Genomic DNA, 19,905 nt, shown 5'->3' with positions numbered 1-19,905 from the left:
GTTGGGAGTGAAATTCTCACCATCATGTAGGCACCAGTTTGGTAATGAAGTGTGTCATGGCCTTGAGCAAAGCTTACAGTTAGAGTGTATGAAGACTGAAAAACAACTACAACTTTGTACAAGAAAGTTACAAACACATATCAATAGTACACAGAGGTCAGAGGAGGTGAAACACACATTTTCCATCACATTTGTCATTCCCCTTCATCAAGACCAGGTATTTAAGGAGCGGCTGTGGCAGCAGTTCTCTTCCTGATCATTGTCTCCTCTACAGCATTAACTCATGCACGCATCCCTGTGCTGATTATCACTTTGTGAGTCTGACACAGAAAGCTAATAAGTTATTTTGTCCTGACTTAATGCCCCTTAAAACTCACCTATTTCAGACTTACAGTTTAATACAATATAGCAAATCTCCAACTGGACAGTGTTAAATAAACTGCTGATCATGTGTGTTTGTAGGTCCTCAGTCATCCAGGTCATGGTTGTCTAAGAAGCTTGGAAAGTGACTTCACTTCTTTAAGGTTCTGGATGATGTTTAACTTCTGACCCAAGAAGCTTCTTCAATTGATGCGCTTGATGTTCCACCTCTGCACAGTTGTGTTTGATGACAATGCAGTGCAGATCTCTCAAACATACAACAGAGGGCGCTATGTACATTCACTGAAGTGTAGAAAAATACAAGTGGAGGAGGAAACAAACAGCAGCATCAAGAGAGAAAACTGAAGTGTTCAAAGCGAGTTACTTTAGTCTCTTATTGTAATAATAAACAACATCTAAACATCACGTTGATGCTTCATGTTTGAGTTCGGTGTCCTTTTACTGCTCAGTTGGAAAATATTGATGCAATTTAAAAGAAGAGGAGAAGAGGAATTTCTCTGTACTACTTCAAAAGGAATGTGAAAGCACTGCCTCATATGGAAAATTAATCATGATGAAATCCTGAAACAAATAGTGTTTATGAGCTTTGTGAATATAAAGAGTTTAGTTTTCACTTTGGTCTTAGAAGTATAAAAATGCAGGACTGAAGACAAGATGGAAATGACATGTTATGAGATATAAAATACATATGTCACTGTGTACTATAATTTTATTTTGTTTATTTTTTGTTTTTGTAGGTTTTTTGTTTTGGGGTATTTTTTTTTGAAAGCACTGCTTTTAGTTTGAAAATTGGATTCAATGTTTAGAGTTCGGACAAAACAATGGACGGTTTCAAGAAATGTATTTTATCAACAAAACTTATTTTGTTGGTTACTGTGTTTATTTTAATGCCCTCAGTGCAGTGATTAAAAAAAAGTTCATCTGACACCAATGAGCCAACAGCCTCCATGTAAACGTTTCCACCCTCAACAATCAGGTCAGATTTATAAAGTTTATCATGTTCAGGCCCTGCAGCTGATTGGTGGCATGTCTGATCAGAAAGCCTTTCTGCATCTTCACAGTGTGAGTCTGAGAGTTTCTGAACAACAGGATGAGCTGCTACACACCTGACACCACATTCAAACACACACAAGCTGCAAATCTAACACAATATTTTAGACCAAAGAAAAAAGGTCACAATTTGCAGTTAACATGAAGATATTGTAGAGCAGAAACAACACAGCACACAAGTTTCATGTAGAGATGATTGTTTATTCTGAATGTTATTTTCATTCAGTTATTTTCCATTATTTTTTTGGATTAATTTTCTGGTTTATCCATTTCATGTAAGGACAGACTTTTACAGTAACAACTGGTCCAGTACAGACACGTTTACCAGTGCTCTTGATTACACCATAAATCATGTTGTTGTATATCACTCCACCACCAGAATCACCCTGAGAGAGAAAAACATAGTTTGTGTTTAAGTTTGTTCCAAAATATCTAAAACATACACACATGATATACAGTAATGTTAGCAGTCAACTTACCTCACGTACATCTACATTAGGTTCTTCCAGACACAGCCTGTTGTTATACGGCACATCTGAATCACATCGAGAGTTTCTGGTAAGCTTACAGTCAACAACATGCATGTTTGCACACTGGAGATGAGGTGGTTCATCAGGGACTAGAGAAAAAAAAAAAGAACAAAAGTCATTCATAACCTTTCAAAACTAAAATCTTGAGGAGAATGATGTTTTGTCTTTTTTTTTATGTTTCTAAATGATTTTTAAACAAGGAACTTGGCACACAGTACATCTACTCCAAAATTTACAAAAAGAAAAAACCTTGTTTTTCATACAGTATCAAACAAAAAACATAAATGTAAACATAAAACAGTCACAGAAACCGAAATCAGATTCTAGCATTAACTGTGAAATAATCAAACAAAATATGGTCTTACGTGGGTGGCTGCTGGCATTTACCCTATAACCACCAAGTCCTACAACCTGAACGACGTCTCCTCTAGAAACAGACAAAAAACAAAACAATCATAACTTAATTTCACATCCATCCATGTGATATGAACACAAAATAAATCAATAAATCATATGATGTACTCTGCAGGCTGGGTATTTCCAGGTGGTTGAAGTGTCTCCATGCTTCTTAGACAACCATGACCTGGATGACTGAGAACCTACAAACACACACGAGCAGCAGTTTATTTAATGTAGAGGTGAGCACTGCCCAAACCAAAAACCAACAATATATATTGTACCCTACTTCAGCCAATCAGCAGTCTTCATCTGTGTCAGCATCAAACACACAACTACAATTTGGAGAGAGGTGAGAGATCCACACACCTTCATGAGAGGACACACTAATGTAAACTAACACCACACATGATGATCATGGATCCTAACATAGTTGATACTTTTTATGTGAAGTCTGGCACTAAACCTCTGTGTCCTGTCATACTGCATCTACTATATATACATATAGCATATGCAAAGCACAATAATTAAGCTGTTAATAATTAACAATATCTTCTGTAAGTATTTCATTTTAAAATACACATCCATTCATGCATTAATGTTTAATGTGTGAAACATTTAAAAAGTTAGTTAAATAATAATAATAATAATAATAATGATAATGATAAAAACCCTCTGTAAAGGACTTTTGGATTTGATGCTTTATGTCTGGATCTTGCGCTTTTGCACCATCTGGTGATGAACAGTGGACGGTAGAGTTGGTTGCATTTTTGGGTCTCCACCCAACCCCTTTGTTGCTAGCACACATGGTTAGCTCCACACATGGAAACAGTAATGTTCAAAATTAAATAAGTGCAAATAAGTTAGAAGAAGATAACAAGGCCATAAAGGACTATTTAGCCCCTCCTGGAGGTCAGCTCACTTGGTTGGAGTTCTTTAAATGTTTTATTTTCTGTGATTAATTACTTTGTGATTGATTTACACAAAATACAAGAATGCATTTTGATGTGATGTGTTTATACAGGTAATAATAAAAGAACCAAAAGTTCACATCTGTAGCTTTAAATTTGGACAAATCTGTCAACACAACCATCATGAATAGAATAAAATACAAACAAACACTGAAACTAATGAAAAATTACACATGATATATGAACTGTGGAAGCTAACTGTAAAATAAAATTCAGAAGAAACAAACTCACACATGATATGAAAGTTATAAACTGATCTGCAGGCTCACTATGCTGCACTGCCCCCGTGTGGTCACATTGAAACACAACAGCTTCTCATTTTCCTCGCCTCACTAGGCGCTGCTGAAAGTGTAATTTTAATCATCCCTTCACCAAAAACAAAAAACTAAAATAAAAATAATGAAACTAATCAAATTTAATAATTCTTAATGACCTCATTATCAGTTTCTGTTAATCATCTACTTTCTTACTGACTCATCTCACATCCGCCCTCTCTACTCAGCATCATCCAGTTTTTATTTTTCTTTCCTTCCAGAGGAATCAGTCAATATAATCTGTCATCACCAATAAAATCCTGAAAGTTTATATTAGAAGAACTTGGAAAATATCTTGTGTAGTATTTTGCAAGACAATCCAGGCATCAGAGACAAGATTTTAAAAATATAAAAAGAAAAAATTGGTTAAATACAATTATGTAGCCAAATATTTGTGGTCAAAGTAAATTATTGTGTTTGTGTGCAATCCAATCATAAGAAGAGCAGCTTATAATAAAGTGTTTAATACTATAATAATGTAAATTTAACCAAACGCACATTGAGGAAGTATACGTTAACACAATGCTCGCTTGCCTCTGTTTGATAAGCCAACAGCAGGAGAAGACATTTTACTAACAGAGATAAACGTAAGCAGCTGCTAACCATCTGCAGACAGACTGGAAGTAAAACTCCTGAAAACCCAAAACTTTCCACTGTTTTACCTTTTTATATAAGTGGCACAAAAATTTAAAGAGACTAAATTTAATTTTACTTGTAAACTGTTGTTTTTGTCAGTCAGTGAGCTTTAAGTGCAGAAACAGTGTGTACCCTCAACCCCTAAAACACATACTGTGCACACTTTTTTCTTTCTGCTGCATTAATAAACATGCTTAACATGAATTCTCCTGTTATCATGTCTTGATCACAGCTTTGACTTACATCTGGAATTGGGTTCCAACTTTGCAGTAGCTCCAGTAGTTATTGTGAAATGCATGGTTGTGTCTTCTGTTTCAAAATATCGTATATAGTCAGCAGAGCAAAGAATAGACAGCACACAAAGGGTATTATGAGAGGAAGTGTATGAATACACATTGATGTCTCTGATTTGCTTCCTGTCTTACTGCTGTGGTTTACACTGAGTACAAATGACCACGTTTGCATTGATAAAATAACGACAGGAGCAAATGTTTTACTGTGGAACTGATACTGACGGCTCCAAGAGCACATCAGCAATATAACATCCTGAAGACGAAAATGCTCCTTTGTCCTCTTTCCAGCCTATAAAGTCAATTTGACTTGCAAATGGCATTAAGGAGCTCTGTCGGGTAGCAGCTGCTTCAGTACTTACTTATCTTTCACTATTATCACGAACTGTGGGCACAGCAACATTAACTGCTAAAGAAAAGAAGACTGTCTTTTCTCCTCCACCCAGTGCTGTGTTACTGGTTGAACTTTGATCTTTTGAGGAAAAAAGTTTTTCCAATTCGGTTCCAAATTTTAAACATTAAAGAAACATCTCAAAATTAAAAACACTTCTGGAGGAGAAGAAGGCACATCTGGCTGCCCAAAATATATCAACACACCAGAACCTGTATGACAGTGAATGACCTGGACATAGTGCTTTTAATAAATAATTACTGATCTATCTACCTAAAATAAAATAAAAATCAACCAAATTTAATTAATTAATCTCAACCAATAAGAGACCTTTGAATTTCATGGGAGAGAAAGAGGGAGAATTTAGAGTTTTAACCCCTAAAAAACCCCATTATTTCCAATTTAACCCATTTCTCAAATTAGAAATGTATTTGCACAATTTCCTGATTTCTTATTATGTTGCACATTTGTTATAATTAAATTTGTCAGATCAAACTAAAGTTAATTAAAGTCAAAGGTAACAGAAGTAAATACAAACTGCAGTTTTTAAATGATGAATTTATCTATTAATGGAATAAAGTTATCCAAACCTGCCTGCCTACTGTGAGAAAGAGGCTCAGGTTCACTGGCTTGTTGTCAGCGGCCACTTTAGCTGGTTGTTGTGAAATCTGTGGGGAGCAGAAAACATCAGTCTTTCATTTTATAAAAATGAATCAGTTGATTTCTCAGTGCCACAGACACACTATCATACTGTGCAGGCACTCATAATGAGACTTGAGTCCTCTGAGATCTGAGAGGAGACGGTTTGTATGAACTAAACCATGAGAAACAAAGTTTATCTGGACAAACTGACAGACAAAAGATTAACAAGCAACCTGACAATTAATAACAATATGAGACAATATAAGTTCTAGTCACTCGTTTTCTTTATTATATATTTAAAAAGAGGAGATGTTGAGTCATACATTCTTACATTTATGCAGCACTGCTCTATGTGATCACACCAAAACACAACAGGTTCTGAACATTGATCATTTCCTGAACTTTGACCTGAGTACTTGTTGCTGAAAGTTTCCCCTGAAGGTTTAAATTCAGTGTAATTTTTATCATCGTGACTTTTCTTCCCTGGCTGATGTTATTTTCAGTAAAACATTAACCAACACTTGTGACCTGTTATTACTCATCATACAGTTTTAAAGATGTTAGGATTTTGCATCTTAATAAAAACATTCTAGTGTAATTTGTGTAATACATCATTGGTATTTACCTCATTTTAAAGCCTGACAAGGACTAGATTATATGTTTTATATCCTGATATGTTAAATTCTAGAAACCTGTCCTTAGTTAAATGCAGGAGTGAAGTAAATGTACAGATTTATTCCACCACTGTCAGCATCTCAGAGACACAGCAACATTAACTGTTAAAGGAAAAACTTATTTTCCTCCACTGTCTATTACATCTGTTATCTGTCCCTGTGTCTTTGTAAACGTGCATCTACAGAGAGGCAGGGAGAGTGTGTGGTGTGTGTTTAATGTTCACACACTAGCTGTACACTCTCCACTAAAGCTTGTGTAGCTGATGAAAAAAGGCTGTTGCACCCACAGCACTAAATTACACAAGTAAAGACATAAAGGGAGAAATCAGAAGAAAAAAATGAAAATGTTTCAGGGAATAAAATTAGAGAGAGATTAAAGATGATGTCACAAAACATTACAGTTACAGTTTAGAAAAAACCTCTCAGCTGATACTGAGCATTGATCTCACAGCCAGTGTGAAATGAATAAGCTCTGGTCCTCACTGTGAGGAAGAGACTGAGGATCAATCTTTATGCAACATCAGGCTCCACTTAAACACTGCTCTGCTAACTAAAAAAACATAATGTGGCAAATAGATATGTCCAAGTATATAAATGTAGTGAACTGGTATTCAGTGGTGATTATGAGTGAACATAAAGAGTAACAGTAGTGAACAAACGAGAGAAGCCAAAGCATCTTAGTTGGTCTTATCAGTCCTGTTAACTTCAATATAAGTTGAAGTCAAGTAATGATAACAATAATAATAATAAACTTGTGGGTGGGGCAAAACACGCCCACAATGCTGTTGCTGTCCACTTAGCTTCCTCCATGCTCCATGGAGCCTATCCCACCTGGATAGGACGCCAGTCTGTCGCAGGGCTCCTAATACTAATACCCTATCTAAAAGACATTAATAAGAATCTGTTCCCCAGGTTGTTAATGACTTAAATTACAGAATTATTTACAGTATCTATATGTATATATGATGTTAGCTGGTAAAGTAGCACAACACGGAGAAAACCAGGATTAGAACAACAAAAACGTCAAACATAATGCTGAAACCCTTTAAACATACAAGCAAGAAAGTACAGATTTACACAGGGACTCACCATCTTTTCACCAGATCTTCATTGAATACATCCTTTCTGTATCTCGGCCACTCTGCTGCTGTCTCCACATTTCTTACTATAAAACAAACACTTGCAGACTGGCCAGAGTCTGAACAACACTCTTACAAACTCATCATGTGGCTCAAGTCACAGAACAGGTTTGAATGGAATTTGCTTGTTACAAACCGCACATATGCAAAGACTCAGATAATTACACAACGAAGCGCTCGCTTGCATGCAAAAGTCACTCAAGTCTAAGTGAGAGATTAGAGGTTGGAGGGAAGCGAAAAAAAACCCCCACCTACATACACACAGTAGGTTACTTCAGAGGGCATTTATGCTGACTTACAACCCCACAGTTCTGCTCAAACAGTATAAAAAAGCCCTTTAACCATAAAAACAGAGAATAACAAGTTTTAAGAGCTAAAGAGTGTTTGGACAGTTAAAAAATAAATTAATACATGTTAAGAAAAAATCTATTTTCACAGAGAGTGTAGAAGCAGACAGAAGTTTGATGATAAAATGAAAGCACTGAATGAATGTTTTTTTTTTTCATTGTACATACAACAAAATTACAGTGTCCCTCCTTTAAAAACTGCAAACAACCATACAAACATATATTTCCATATTTACTCTATTATAATTCACATAATAAATAGATTAAATACACAGAATAAACAGAGAGACGGATGTCAGAACAAAAGAGCTGTTGGTGTTTCAGGTGGGACTGGAGGAAACTTATTCACCTCTTTTTCCTTTTGTCCTATTTCTATAATTTTTCCTGTGACATCTTTACATCTTTTCTCATTTCTTCATCTCATGTCTCTGTTATCCACCTACTTTCTTATTGACTCATCTCACATCTACTCTCTCTGCTCTGCGTCATCCTACTTTATATTTTTCCTTTCCTTTTGCCCATGTGCTTCTCTATTCCTTTTTTATTTTCCTTGTCCGTTTTTTTCCATCTTATAATATTCTCATCAAGGCTCACAGCCTCTCAGAACAATCAGTCAATATGATCTGTCATCAAACATTAAAGCCTGAAACTTAATATTACAACTGAAATATCTTATATAATATTTTTAAAGATCACACAGACATTAAAGTAATTTCAAAATATAATAAAAACAAAGTGGGCTGAATGAAATGTTTAAATGTTTGTGGTCAAAGTAAATTATTGTGTGTGTAAAATCCCAGTCATAAAAAGAGCAGCCTACAATAGTCCACTGTTACTATAACGTATCTTTCATCAAACGCACACTGAGGGAGTATAAGTTAATGTATAATGCCAGCGTGCCTCTGTTTGATAAGCCAACAGCAGGAGAAGCCATTTTACTAACGGAGTTAAATGTAAGCACCTGCTAATCATCTGCAGGCAGACTAGAAGTAAAACAGCTTGTTACGTCCCCCGCCCCGAAAGGGTCTAGGCATGCGAGTGAGGGGACCGGTAACAAATGAGTCCAGAACAGAATGAAAGGAGAACAGACAGGTGTTTTTAGTAAATAAAATAGTCTTTATTATAGATAATCTTAACATAAAGAGCCGGCAACGCCGTTTTAACAATTACACTTGGAAAAAGGAAAAAAGGTTACAACAACAAAGAACACAACAACCAAACAAAAACTCCTCACCACAAGGAGGCACTTCCAGGGGCCCACAAGCTCACCCTGTCACTAGTAGCAGCTACTCTGCCCACTGCACCTACAACTCCACACCATAGGCAGGACAATCACAAACCTAGCACTCAAAGCGGAGACACCAGAGAAAGCCACCCCTGCTCACAGCTCATCCCCAGCTTAAATAGCCTCAGAGGTGATTGCTGACTGGATTCAGGTGGCAAACGAGGCTAAGCAAGAGCAGCTGTGTCCTGGGGAGAGAGGAGAGTGAGAGAAACAGAGAAGGTAGGAGTGGCAAGAGAGGAGGAGGCGGAGAAAAACACCACGCCCACAATGAGATAGCACACGATGGGCACATTGATGTTTTTAATTTGCCTTCCTGTCTTACTGCTGTGGTTTACACTGAGTACAAATGACCCCATTTGCATTGATAAATTGGGTTAGGGTAAAAAAAATTACTCTAACCCAGTGGTTCCCAAACTTTTTTTGCTGGGCCCCCCTTGTTTTTACAAGAAAAATGTTCGCGCCCCCCCACCCCCGCGCGTGCACACGCACAAACACATCCTTCAACCACACACACCCATATTTTGCTCCATTGCGGTTTATTTCAAACCTCAAACATTTAGTAAACAATTAAGCAAATACAAAAAATCTGCAATAAATTACAAGTGACTTCTTCAGTCTCAGCTGACTGCAGGTTTCCCCAAACCTTATAAACAGTACATTTGCATAATGACTGAAACCAGCCCACTGAAGGAACAATGGGCTGTGAGGTCAGTTTCTTAATCATAATTATGCAAATTCCCATGACCATTGATCAACAATCACTGACCAAAACCCACTGATCAAAGGACACTGATCAATGGCCATGAGTACTGTTGAGTATTGCAGCATCGACAGCGATCAACTCGAAGGAAAATGACGACGGAGGCAAAAATATCCTTAATAGTTTGGGAACTTTATTCCGCATGAACACGCGGCAAAACCTTCCTCATGGGTGCCATTTTGTTGGGGGATACAACTTCTTAGGGGCGTCATGACGCAGCATCCGTGCTCTTACAAAGAAACAGTGCCTCCTTGTGGTGACAACTAAAATACTGTCTCTGTTAAACATATTGTACAACATGAGTACACACAATGAATATCTTAACAACAACAACAACAACAACAACAATCTTTATTTATAGAGCACATTTAAAAACCAACGGTATGCCAAAGTGCTTAACATAAAACAAGGAAATAACACAAATATAATCAGGGTCATAAAAATGTAAAATTATGTTCACAGGAAAATGCCACCAATACACAACGGCGATATGACATACACAGCGCAAATAAAAGCATAATAGGAAAATTAATAGGATAAATCTATGCAAACAAGGCCAGCATTAACCGGTAGAAAAAGCAAGATTAAACAAATACGTTTTAAGCCGTGATTTAAAAGATTGAATAGAGTCAGACGCCCGGATGCCAATCGGAAGGTTGTTCCACAACTCTGGTGCAGCCAGGGCAAACGCTCGGTCACCTCTAGACTTCAGCCGAGATCTAGGCTGCACCAACAGTAACTGTGAAGATGATCTTAGAGCCCTAGCAGGAACATATGAGTTTAGGAGTTCCTTAAGATAGCTCGGTGCTGTGTTATTAGTGATTTTAAAAGTAATCAGCAGAATTTTAAATTGGATGCGGTATTTCACAGGCAGCCAGTGCAAATCAGCTAGGATGGGAGTGATGTGGGCAAACTTCCTAGTTTTGGTTAGAATGCGTGCTGCAGCATTTTGGACTGTCTATAATCTATGAAGAAGGGCAGAGTGGAGACCAAAATAGAGTGAATTGCAATAATCCAGCCTCGAAGTTACAAAGGCATGGATGAGCTTTTCCAGGTCTTTATGCGGGATATACTGCCTGGCCTTAGAAATAAGGCGGAGTTGGTAAAAACTGGATCTAACAACAGCAGACACTTGTTTATCAAGTTTAAACGAGCTGTCAAGTAACACACCCAGATTCCTAGCAGTGTCAGAAAAGGAACTAGTGAGAAAACCAAAAGCATCACGAAGTTGGGCACGAAGAACGTTACTGCCAAAGACCACAATTTCAGTTTTCTTATCATTAAGGATAAGAGTATTTGCCAGGAGCCATTGCTTGACCTGGCACATGCACTCTCGAAAACAATTCAAGGACAAAGCTAGGTCATCACTTAACTCAAAGTAGATCTGAATGTCATCAGCATAACAATGAAAAGCGATGTGATATTTCTCAAAGATAGCACTTAAAGGAAGCATGTACAATGAGAACAGAGTAGGGCCTAACATAGATCCCTGAGGGACACCACAGCAGACAGGTACAGCGGAGGAAGAGCAAGTGCCCAGGTGAACCGAGGAGAGCCGATTGGAGAGGTATGATTTAAACCAATCCAGGGCAACACCCTTGATGCCTACAGTATGCTCAAGTCTCGCTAATAAGATGTTATGATCAACCATGTCGAATGCCGAAGATAAATCCAATAGCACTAGGACCGCGGAGCGTCCATTATCAGCCATTAGTAGAAGGTCATTAAGGACTCGGAGCAGCGCAGTCTCAGTGCTATGATGTGGTTTGAAGGCCGATTGGAATTTATCATTAATGTTATTCTCATCCAGGTACGCCTGGAGTTGAAGCAAAACTATCTTCTCAAGAGTTTTGGCCAGGAACGGAAGCTTGGAGATCGGCCTATAGTTCGCATAATCATTATAATCGAGGTTCCTTTTTTTAAGAACAGGTTGAATTATAGCATGTTTAAAGGCTGATGGTACGCAGCCGGAGAGCAAGGAAGAGTTCAATAGCGACAATATACTGGGTCCAATTACACTGAAGCAGTCCTTAACTATACGAGATGGGAGAACATCATATACGGGATTAGTATTGTTCAGTTGTTCAACTAGACGCTTAAGAGTAGGGAGTGAAACAGGTTCAAACTGATGGAAAGTAGACAAACAGTCAGGGATAAACGCAGGGCCTGTCATTAAAGGAAGAGCGGATTTAAGAGATGAAACTTTATCTAAAAAATGATTTAAAAATTGTTCACAAAGAACCGGGGAGCAAGGCAGCGGCATAGTAGGGCAGGGGTTGACCACACAAGTACCATTACGTACTTAACAAGTACCATTCACAGAGAGTTGGGGAATGGCTGCAATCACAGCATTGTAAGATGGCGAAAGATGTACCCTTAGGCCCCCTCCTCGATTCAGAGATGGTCTTTCCCTTTTCACGTAAATGGCCTCCTTGACTCCGCGCTCAAACCAGCGTTCTTCCCTGTCCTACATGCTGTATATTTATATTACACAGTCTTCTTCAGGATCTGCAGCCCCTGGAAAATATCCTTTAATAGGGCAACAAAAATGGACACTCACCTGTAACATCAGAATCTCTGCAGGTAGCATGTCGATGGGCAAGATAGGCAATCAGACGTAAGACTAGACACCATCCCTCCTAGGCAGTGAAAAACACAAATAAAAACAACAAACGTTAAATTTTCAAAATCAATTTTCAGTTTATCTAATTAACAAAAAATAGAATATTAGTACATTTGATTTAGTTTTTCTGATTTTTGAAAACTTAACAGAGAAGCAATCCATGGACCACTGCAGATCACCAGAGAGCAATGACTAAAATGCTCATTCAAAATGATGAAACCTCTAATCTGGCCAAGAAAAACAAACAGCATTATCTCTAGTGATGTGTCGTTTGCGAACGAAATGGCTCTTAGAGCCGGATCTTTGACGTGAACAACGCGAGCCGGCTCTTTATCGCGAGCCGTGGGTTTTTTTTTTCTTTCTCTCACCCTCTCTCTCGCACTTATTTTCCCTTCACTCCGCATGAAGAGCCTTGTGCTTTATGCTGGGGATGAGGAGGGAGGGGCGGTAGTTACACTCAGTAGCACAGGAACAGAGCGGGAGGGAGAGAGAGAGAAAGAGCCAGGGACAACAGCCTCACATTAGAAAGGTACAGTAATCATCCAAAACTATTTTCAGTTGCAGATGATAAAGGATTCAGAAAGTTTATTCATGCAGATCCATATGACAGAGAATGTGCATGTTCTTTTTGTTTTCATATTTTAATTTATATTTAATTGTGTTGTGGTTTGCAGTGTTTTGCGTTATTTAACTTTAAATTTGTAAAAGGAAAAAGCTGAAAATTTAAATAGTTAAAAGTTGAAATGGGAATAGTTGTTTTTTGTATTATATGATTTATTTATTACATTTTATGTGGAGTGAATAAATAAAAGTATATTTACGGTGGCCCCTACAGACAAAGCACGTGCAAACTCCATAGCACGTAAAAACTCAGAAGCACGTGCAAACTCAGAATGTGCAAACCCCAAAACACGTAAAAACTCCAAAACACGTACAGAACACAACAGAAGTGCTCCAGGATGCTAGGCGCAGTGTTGAGCTTTTGATACCTAGTAGCTACACAAGCCAGCAAGTACCAATGACCAGATTTGGTGTGTGGTAATAACAGGTAAATGAACTTTCTTTAATTATTTGAATATATATGAGTGCTTGTGTATAAATACACAAACAATACACATATGCTTTCAATTGTGTAATTTAAGTGATCTAGGTAGCTCTGTTTTGGAAGTTCAGTTAACGCTAGAAATGTGTTTTGGAGTTTGTACATGTTTTGTCTCTAGGGGCCAGTGTATATATTTATATATAAACATATATAAATAAAACCACTTTTTTTACATTAGTAATTCCTTTTGTGCATAATTTTATATTATTGTTAATAATAAATTAATTAAAGCAACAAAAAAAACCTGAGGAGCCGGTTCGGAGCCGAAAGAGCCGGCTCTTTTCAGTGAGCCGAACCGAAAGAGCCGGTTCTCTAAAAAGAGCCGGAAATCCCATCACTAATTATCTCTTGTACTCAAAATTACCCAGTTGTGTGTTTGCAGGTGGGTTTTTTCCCCCCACTTCCCTCCAACCTCTAATCTGTCACTTGGACCTGAGTGACCTCTGCATGCAAGCGGGCGCTTCGTTGTGTATGTCTGTGAAGGTTCTCAGTCATCCAGGTCATTGTAGTCTAAGAACTTTTCTTAGGGTGAAGAACTTTTCAGACGGGAACTTCACTGAACCTGAAAAGAACGTGCTAGCCAAAGGACTTGATTTTGCCATTTCTTTTCAACATTTGCCCATAGTGGACGTCATCACAGCCACAGGAACCGTCATACAGATTAATAAGTTATCACAAACAGAAGCAGAGCAAATCAGGATGAAAGTTTCAGCCACCCTCTCCAGTTCCAAAGACCCTTTGTCGAACCTCACAATACAAGAAAATAAGGCCGTTTCTCCCTGTATTTACGGATTTCCTAATAGCCACAAAGGTGTCCCACTCAGACCCACTGTTAGCAACATAAACTCAGCCACTTACAACATTTCGAAACACATTGCTACCATCCTAGCACCTCTTGTGGGGAACACATCACATCAAGAACTCCACCGACTTCACAAGGTCGACGACAAGGTTCAGAAACTTACCCTGGATCCAGATGAAACCATGGTGTCCTTTGATGTAGTCTCTCTCTTGCATACCCACTACGGAGGCAGTGGAGACTGTCAGAAAATGACTACAAGAAGACAGCTCCTTGGAAGACAGGACCAACTTCACCCCCAATCAGATTTGTACACTGTTAGACCTCTGCCTTACCACCACATATTTCAAATACAATGAGAGTTTCTACAGGCAAAAATATGTCTGTGCCTTGGGCTCCCTGGTGTCACCTATTGTAGCCAACCTTTACATGGAGGAAGTGGAAAGAAAGGCTCTTGGCTCTTTTAAAGGGAGAGTACCCAGCCACTGGTACAGATGTGTAGACGACACCTGGGTCAAAATCAAAACACAAGAAGGAGAAGAAAAACATCAAGTTCACCAGGGAAGACACAAAGGACAACTGTTTGCCTTTCCTGGACTGTGCCGTGCGCATTAAAGGGAATGGCAACCTCAACATTGAAGTTTACCAGAAGCCCACACACATGGACCAGTACCTCCTCTTTGACTCCCATCACCCTCTGGAACACAAACTTGGAGTAATTAGGACCCTACACCACCGGGCAGAACATGTTCCCTCTAAGCCTGAAGGGAAAAAGAAGGAACACACACATGTAAAGGAAGCACTGAAAACATGTGGTTATCCGAACTGGGCGTTCATAAAGTCAGCAAAGAGGCACAGAAAAGAAGATCAGACACCAGTGAGGGAGGATAAGAAAGACAGACGCTACAACGTTGTCATCCCCTATGTAGCCGGTGTATCAGAGAAACTCAGGAGAGTTTTCTCCAAGCACGACATCCCAGTGTACTTCAGACCCAGCAACACACTCAGACACAAACTGGTTCACCCGAAAGACAAAACTCCAAAACACAGACTTAACAACGTGGTGTATGCTGTACAGTGCAGCGAGGAATGCCCAGACCTCTACATTGGAGAGACCAAACAGCCACTTCACAAGCGCATGGCACAATATAGAAGAGCCACCTCCACGGGACAAGACTTGGCGGTCCATCTGCATTTAAAGGGCAAAGATCACTCTTTCGAGGATGCCAATGTTCACATTTTGGACAGAGAAGACAGATGATTTGAAAGAGGAGTAAAAGAAGCCATTTATGTCCACTGTGAGCGACCATCTTTGAATAGAGGCGGTGGCTTATGACACCAACTGTCTGCCATCTATAATCCAGTTTTGAGATCCCTTCCCAGACGCCTTAACGACCACTCACATCCTGGGCCATCTGACCTCAGGAAATCACATGATGGGGTGGGGTTAGGTTTCACAATGAGCAACCTTGGCTGATTGTGACCTACACCCATTTTCACACCTTGGCTCATGTGATTAGGTAGAGGATCATTAGGGGGTCTATTGTCCCTCTCGGTGGGCTACTCCCACAGAGCTTAAATCTGGGACTCTTCACAATTTGACCTTAGAACTGAAGAAGATTCTCGGATGAGAGGTGAAACATCTTCAAGCAACTTAAAGAAGTCCTGACTTCATTGTGTAGTTATCTGAGTCTGTGCATATGTGCGATTTGTAACAAGCAAATTCCAATCAAACATGGTCTGTGGCTTGATCCACATGATGAGTTTGCAAGAGTGTTGTTCAGACTCTGGCCAGTCTGCAACTCTTTGTTTTTATAGTATCTGCTCCCCACAGATTTCACAACAACCAGTTAAAGTGGCCGCTGACATTAAGCCAGTGAACCTGGGCCTCTTTCTCACAGTAGGCCAGGTAGGTTTGGATAACTTTATTCCATTAATAAATGAATTCATCATTTAAATACTGCATATATTGAGCGGCCAGATGTACCTTCTTCTTCTCCGGAAGTGTTTTTAATTTTGAGATGTTGCTTAACTGATTAAAATTTGAAACTGAATTGGAAAAATGTGTTTCTTTGAAAGATCAAAGCTCAGCTAGTAACAGCACGGGGTGGAGGAGAAGAGAGAGACAGATTTCTTTTCTTTAGCAATTAATGTTGCTGTGCTCGCAGTTTCTTATAGTGGTGAAAGATAAGTAAGTACTGAAGCAGCTGCTACTTAGACAGAACTCGTCAGTGCCATTTGCAAGTCAAATTAACCTTTTAGCCTGGTAAGAGGACAAAGGAGTATCATCATGAGTATCATCATGACAAAACATCATCTTCATGATGATGTTTTGTCATGATTTTATATTGCTAAAGTGCTCTTGGAAATATCAGTATCAGTTCCACAGTAAAAATTTACTATTATTATTTTATCAATGCAAATGTGATCTTTGTACTCAGTGCAAACCACAGCAGTAAGACAGGAAGGCAAATCAGAGTAATCAATGGTTATTCATACACTTCCTCTCATAATACCCATTCTGTGCTGTCTATTTTCTGCTCTGCTGACTATATACAATATTTTGAAACAGAATACACGTCCATGCATTTCACAATCACTACTGGAGCTACTGCAAAATTGGCACCCAATTTCAGATGTACGTCAGAGCTGTGGTCAAGACATGATAACAGGAGAATTCATGTTAAGCATGTTTATTAATGCAGCAAAAAGAAAAAAGTGTGCACAGTATGTGTTTTAGGGGTTGAGGGTACTCACTTTTTCTGCACTCAAAGGCTGGCTGACGAAAACAACAGTTTACAAGTAAAATTAAACTTTTGTGCCACTTGTATAAAAAGGTAAAACAGTGGGAGGTTTTGTGTTTGCAGGAACTGTTTTAGTTCCAGTCTGCCTGCAGACGGTTAGCAGCTGCTTACGCTTATCTCTGTTAGTAAAATGGCTTCTCCTGCTGTTAGCTTATCAAACAGAGGCAAGCAAGCATTGTGTTAACTTATACTCCCTCAGTGTCTGTTGTATTCAACTGATATTATTATAGTATTAAACACATAATTACAAGCTGCTATTTTTATGACTGGAATTTTCAACACAAACACAATAATTTACTTTGACCACAAACATGTGGCTACGTATTTTTTTTTCTTTTTAAATTTTTAAAATCTTGTCTCTATGATGTCTGGATTGTCTTGCAAAATGCTACACAAGGTTTTTCTTAAATAAATGTTCAGGATTTTATTGGTGATGAATAGGGATGGGTATCGAAACCCGGTTCTTGTTGAGAACCGGTTCCCACTGTTTCAGTTCCTTGGAATTGTTTGCCATTTTTGCAAACGATTCCCTTATCGATTCCAGTCACCCCGAATGACGTCACCACGTTGCAGAGCGTCAATTACTTGGCAGGAAACATGGCGGCTCAAACGCTCAAAACTTTGATTATCCTTTAAGAGAACGGATGACAACAGGGCAACTTGCAATTAGGGATGGGTATCGTTTAGGTTTTATCCGATACCAGTACCAAACGGGTACTTTTGAAACGGTGCTCGAACCGGTGCTTAAAGAATGGAGAACACAAAATTGGTCCAAAAACCTCTCATGTTCAGCTGTTTTTTTGTAAAAAGATAACAATGTTAGCCTTTTCTTCGGCTATAGGGGATTTATGGTCTCACTCTTGGCTGGAAGCAGTGCTTAAACAACGGAAAAAACACAAACTTTGTCCAAAAACCTCTCATGTTTAACTGTTTTCCACTTTTTCTTTGGTCATTTTAGCCTTTTTGGCCAGGGTGAAGGGAGCATCTGCCATCAAACAAGAAGACAGCCGCATGTAACTACGACGGTGTTTGCTAGTTCACCTTACATGCATTAATGTAATAACGCGGTTAGCGTACTCAACGTAAATTACACACGAACAACAACGGCTGCTGCTGCCATCATCATCGTCATCATGTCTGCTACACTGGCAGGGCTAGGGGACAGGACTCTCCTCTTCGGGTTTTGGGGGGATAGTGCTAACTCCGGGTCCGATGACAGGCAACCCACCCGCAGTAGCTGTGCACGGTGTGAGGTCTCGCAGCAAGCTATCAAATACGGCGCATTTCTCGGCTTTTAACAAAATGCTATACGTCGCCAGGTTCGTCGTCAGATTCGAGGTGTTACCTCCTTTGCGCAGTATCACCTTAAAGCACTTGTTGCAGGCTGTGAAGCACAGCCAGACTTTGACCACTTCGCCTTGGGCATTTTTAATCTGTAGCTCTGCTCTAAAAGAACCTGGGCCCGCCTACTATCCTTGGAAACGTAAAATGATTGGCTAGAATCTAAAGTGTATGACATTTCAGGAAAATAAAGCACCGAAATATGCTCTGCTTTTCGGTCTGGTTACTACCGTTTATGTCAGTAGGGATACCGGTACCCATCCCTACTTGCAATACTTGCAAAGTAAATATTTCATTTGAAGGAGGAAACACTACGAATATGCAAAAGCATTTGCTCCCTAAACATGCGACAACCTTAAATGAATGTCGTGTTTTTAATTCCGCTCCTGACTCGTGAATCTCAACCCAGCAGCAGCGGTAACATTTGCACGTCCTCTCCCGTTAATGCGGCAGGTAAGTAATCAACTAACAGTGCATATTATGTTAGCACGATCTGCCTTATTACAAAACCTGCCATTACTGTGCTTAGGTGACCATGATGAGAGAGACAGACAGAGTCTGGCTGGCTCAGATGCTGGCAGTTCTCGCTGCAGTCTACCGGTAGCGTCTCCTTTCAGGCCAGGATAGGCAAATGTCACCGAGCAGTGACTAAGTTTGTGGTTAAAGGCTTGCACCCATTTGCCACAGCAGATGCCACAATGTGTTTAATTGTAGGCAGGGACATTACTGGATATTCTTGTGTAATTGCTACAGAATAATTTATGTTATACTTTGTTATTGCTACAGAAGAATTTTTATTTTATTATTTTACATTTACAATTTTTTTTCCTGGGGACCCTGTGACACCCCATTGAAGAGCTGTAGGCTGTGGATCTCTTAAGATCTCACTGTTGGGTTTGTAAGGCCATGTTACTCCTAAATTTCTGTCTTGTTCAAAGAGAAGATATAAAATGAAGTTCTAAGCTAATAGACCTCCTTTTTAAAAAAGAATCGATAAGAGAATCGAATCGTTAAACGGAATCGAAAATGGAATTGAATGAAAATCTTATCAATACCCATCCCTAGTGATGAATGAAGAGAGAATAAAACAGGTTTGATTGAGAGAGCAAGTGGATGAAGAGGAAATAGACTGAGAGAGAAAAGTAGTTCATATAAAGATCATAGATGTCAGATTTATGTGAGCTCAGTGCTGATTCTAGTGTTTAGACTATTCTAGAGTCTTGGTGCTCTGGACAAAAGTTCAAAGGGGGCTCCTCCCACCAGCATTCATCATATTTATCTGACGATTTCAGTCACGTCAAGGCCAGCAGTACTGGGCACAATACATTATTTTTCGGACTATAAGGCGCATTTAAAATCATTTAATTTGATCAAAAATCGACAGTGCGCCTTATAATCCGGTCTGCCTTATGTATGAATTCTGGTGGTGC

General features: G+C 39.1%; 1 long non-coding RNA gene across 2 annotated transcripts; it reads right to left on the bottom strand.

Annotated features, from left to right (window-relative positions):
• Positions 1-2,326: 2,326 nt before the first annotated feature.
• LOC109200651 (uncharacterized) lies at positions 2,327-5,003 on the bottom strand. 2 transcript variants are annotated; one of them, XR_002060808.2, is made up of 3 exons: positions 4,522-5,003; positions 2,484-2,560; positions 2,327-2,388 (listed from the first exon to the last, which is right to left on the bottom strand). It is a non-coding gene; the product is annotated as an uncharacterized LOC109200651 (long non-coding RNA). The 2 variants fall into 2 exon arrangements; XR_002060809.2 differs by lacking the exon at positions 4,522-5,003 and adding an exon at positions 2,647-2,794.
• Between the last annotated feature and the right edge of the window lie 14,902 nt (positions 5,004-19,905).

The sequence above is a fragment of the Oreochromis niloticus genome, unplaced genomic scaffold (genome assembly GCF_001858045.2).
Source record: "Oreochromis niloticus isolate F11D_XX unplaced genomic scaffold, O_niloticus_UMD_NMBU tig00002982_pilon, whole genome shotgun sequence".
Classification (NCBI taxonomy): domain Eukaryota; kingdom Metazoa; phylum Chordata; class Actinopteri; order Cichliformes; family Cichlidae; genus Oreochromis; species Oreochromis niloticus.
The sequence above is the reverse complement of the archived record's forward strand: the minus strand, read 5'-3'. Positions and strand labels throughout refer to the sequence as shown.